Source organism: Ochotona curzoniae, unplaced genomic scaffold (genome assembly GCF_017591425.1).
Source record: "Ochotona curzoniae isolate NIBS_2020 unplaced genomic scaffold, NIBS_Ocur_1.0 scaffold_4506, whole genome shotgun sequence".
NCBI lineage: Eukaryota > Metazoa > Chordata > Mammalia > Lagomorpha > Ochotonidae > Ochotona > Ochotona curzoniae.
Window position 1 is genome coordinate 63095742 of NW_024467119.1, and position 4433 is coordinate 63100174.

The window sequence follows — 4433 nt, forward strand, 5'->3', positions numbered from 1 at the left end:
AAGGTACAAGTACCTGGGTGATCTTTTATTTCCTTCCTAGGCACATTTACAGAAAACTGGCTTAGAAATGGAGCAAGCAGGAGTAACACACCACTCTGCAATACTGTGGTCATGTTCTTTTACAGGCAAGATCAGGAGAAATGTGTTCTGCAAGGATTTCTCTTACTGCACTTGTTTATGTGAGCTTAGACAACATTGCACTAACAGCAAGCAACATTTTAATAGCAATATGATAAGGTTTTTATACTTTTTAATTGAATATAATGATTTCAAATTAGAAAAAAAAAAAACATTGTGCTCGCTTCGGCAGCACATATAAGGACATATACTAAAATTGGAACGATACGGAGAAGATTAGCATGGCCCCTGCGTGAGGATGACACGCAAATCTGTGAAGCGTTCCATATTAAAAAACGAAAAGAAAAAAAAAAACATCAAGCATGTACTGGTCACAGTATTTCTCAAAGACTTACTTTTTATATACCGCTACAATATAAACAATATCCACAGACTTCTCTCTGTATTACTTTTCTTCCTCCCTGTTGATACAATGCGACTGCTTGAGTCTTTTTGTCTCTCACTTATGGATGCTCACTGGCATAGGCATGACCTTTGGGAGTTTGATTTGTCTTCAGTTTGCTATAATCACGGGTCATCACATTTCTCCAGCTAGAATTATTCTAAAATAGTGTGGCTGACAGAGTAATCTGGATAACACTCCCCTCCACCAATGAAGGCACATTCAAAACCAACGAACTTTGCACCTTACCTGACACAAGCGATTTTGAAAGTGAGATTATTAATTTTGAGATGAAAAACATAATATTACATAATAGAAGTTATCCTCAAGTATGCTTAAAATGGCTTTTCAAGAAAAAGGCAGGATAAAGACAGAAGGAGATGAAATGTGAAGACGGAGGCGGTGGCAAGAAGCCTGGCCCCTGGTCATGACAATTTGAAAAAGCCTCATTCTTCATTGCAGCCTTCAGAAATATATAGCTCTGCAAATAGTTTGATGTCCGTAACTAACATTCATTTTGGTCTCCTAACCTCCAGACTATTAAGAGAATAAATTTGTGGTTTTTTTAACCCACCGATTGTTTTTCTGCTCTAGCAGACATGGGAAACAAAATGAATTTATTTTTCACTCAATTGTTTCTTCCCATATTTACTTTTGCAAGCATATAAGCTGAAAAGAGCAAAATTTTATAACTGTGGACATTCTTTTTTTATATACAATGAAAGTTAATGTGCCAGTCCAAATCTGCAGAGAAGCAGATACCAAAACTAATTTCGAAGTGAAAACATTTTACTAATAATAAATTCTGTGAAATTCCATGGAAAGAAGGACAAGGCCTAGGGAGCCTTTACAGCTGTGACACATGTTTGACACTTGTGAACACACTGGCAAGAAAGAAGCATTGGATTGAAAGAGCTTCCGTCTTTGATGCGGATATGAGACAGTCATCTGTGCCAACAGAGACCTCCAAAGCAGAGCCTGCTTGTTAGAGAAACTCTGCCTGCGGCAAACTGGACAGAGATCCAGCACACCTCTGGCTTAGTCTTCAGTCGAGCAGCTCAGAGGGAGCATAGCTGCAACACCGTGGTGGATTCTCAGGTGGTATAAATCAGATATTGATGGGTTTCCCGTAGGTTTTCCCTCATAGGGATGCATGAGTGGTGTACTTCCATAACTGCCACAGTCGATTCAATATTAACTAAAGTCTGGCATCCATTGTCTGCAAATTAGCAGAATTTAGGTCATGCCAATAATAGAAAGTGAACAATCAATTATGATGGCTCACTACCTTCGGACCAGCCGCCAATGATAGAAAGTAAACGTAGGTTTGTATGAAAGATATTAAAGGTTATATGCATTTATGCATATATGTATTCACACAAATATGAATTGATTCTTTGATTTTACACATGATATGCATAAATATACATGTTTTTCAACTTGGGTCAAGACTGTGGCAGAAAATTCAAACACGCTGCCTGTTGGCATCCTATACAGTTGCCAACTCAAGTCCTGCCAATTTAATTCCAGTTGCAATCCAGCTGCAGTACTCAGCAGCTGTACCCTTAGGGTGAGCAGGTAGAATCTCCTGATTCCTGGTGTTGAATTGGCCTTGTGTTGAACAAAACTGAACAAATACGTTTGATATTTCTAAATATTTATGCATTTTATATCATTTGAATGTTAAAAATAAATAAACTTGTAGTGGGAGCCTGGCACTGTGGCATACTTAAGCAGCTGCATGCGGCAATAGGATTTCCTAGGGAACCAGCTCAGGCCTTGGCTGTGCACTTTTGGTCCAGTTCCCTGTTCATTTCTGGGAAAGTAGATAAGGATGGAGTGAGTCCATGGCCCCTGCACACTGCTGGGAGACCCCAGTGAAGCCCAGCCCTGGCCAGTGAGGCCATTTGGGGATTGAACTAATACATGATATCACTTTTTTCCCCTGTAGTCTGACTTTAAAAATGCATAAAATTAATCTTTACAACATTAATTCATGTTTTTATTTGAGAAGCAAAGAGACCCAACTTTCTAAACTCAGACTTGGGCTGAGACCATCAGCCCACATTGCAGTCTTAGGAAAAATACTGATATTATACCAGTCCTGTGTTTCGCAGGCTGTAGGCATCAGATTATAGAATCCATCTATTAGCTCTTGGCAAGACCAAACGCAGTGGTCAGGAATTCCATCTAGGTATCCCATCTGAGTGACAGGGCTGAGGCACCAGGGTCATATTTCTTTGGCCTTTTGGGGCATTCACAGGAGAGTGGATTCGAACCAGAATAGTCCGGACACAAATTGGTATCCCAATAAACAACATTAACATTGCAACAGCTGGATATCCCACAGCACCTCAATTGCTGCTCCACCCACACTATTATTTGCTTAAACTAAATATAAATAGGGCCCGGCGTGGTGGCACAAGTGGTTAAGGTCCTCGCCTTTCACGCCCAGGGTCCCGTATGGGCACCGGTTCTAATCCCAGCAGCCCCGCTTCCCTTCCAGCTCCCTGCCTGTGGCCCGGGAAAGCAGTCCAGGACGGCCCAAAGCTTTGGGACCCTGCACCCGCGTGGGAGACCCGGAAGAGGCTCCTGGCTTCGGATTGGCATAGTATCGACCCGTTGCGCTCACTTGAGGAGTGAATCATTGGACGGAAGATCTTCCTCTCTGTCTCTCCTCTCTGTATATCCGCCTTTCCAATGAAAAATAATAAAAATAAATCTTTAAAAAAAAAAAACTAAACATAAATAAACTTCTATGAGATTGACATTTGATTTAGAGTTTGTAAATAATAGATACATCTCTAAGTGATGAGGAAAGAGAGGGAAACTAAAGAGATCTACTGGTTTGTTTGAAATGTGTATCAAAATTTTATTTTTCACAGCTCTTGAAACTTATCCCCATATATAACAATTTTCAAAGTCACTTCTATTCTTTCTATTCTTTCTTGTATTCTATAGTCAATTAAATTTTACCTATGGGAAAATTGATAAAAAGTATATGCATATAAAATATGCATTACGTATATTAGTATGAGATAATTTTACAAAAATATAAAAGTTAAGAGTGATGTATATCTAGGTCCCTTCAAGTTTACAAATGTATTAGGATCCAATTGGTTCTAGCTGTAATCTATATGTTTCTAGAAATAGAAACAAAGTATATGGGAAAACTGCAGCATCAAGTGTATATAAAGAAATACTGGAGAGAACAGATGAAATGCATAGCTTCACATCCATTTGGCCAGAAAGTACAAATCCGGGTGTTTCTGGCTTCACAATAATTCAAAAACTGGTTAGCCTTACACTGATCACCATGTGCCTGGTGTCAGTTTCTATAGTTACAACCTTTCCATATTTTTTATCTGGAAAAATGATCCATATAATATAGCTAATTAAATATGTATTCCTTTTGATATGCAAAATATAAGAACATAAGTGACTTTATGATATGAATATAACACATTTAAAAATTATGCTTGCTGACATATCATTTTTTTAAAGATTTATTTACTTTATTGAAAAGGCAGATAGAGAGGAGAAGAGACAGAGAGGAAGATTTTTCCCTCTGATGAGTCCCTCTCCAAGTGGCTGCAACAGCTGGAGCTGAGCTAATCCGAAGCCAGGAGCCTGTTCAGGGTTTCCCACATGGGCACAGGGTCCCAAGGCTTTGGGATGTCTTCGACTGCTTTCTCAGGCCACAAGAAGGAGCTGGATGGGAAGCAGGGCTGCTGAGATTAGAACCGGCGCCCATATGGGATCCCGGCATATGCAAGAAGAGAATTTTGGCTGCTACGTTATCACGCCAGATCCAATATATCATGTTTTAAATGAAATACAACCTTTTAAAGATTTATTTGTTTTTATCGGAAAAGTAGATTTACAGAGAGAAGGAGAGACAGAGAGGCAGATC

At 39.4% G+C, this 4433-nt stretch overlaps 1 non-coding gene across 1 annotated transcript; it reads left to right on the forward strand.

Annotated features, from left to right (window-relative positions):
- Positions 1–309: 309 nt before the first annotated feature.
- LOC121147607 lies at positions 310–411 on the forward strand. The gene has a single exon (XR_005882427.1). It is a non-coding gene; the product is annotated as a U6 spliceosomal RNA (small nuclear RNA).
- The last annotated feature ends 4022 nt before the right edge of the window (positions 412–4433 follow it).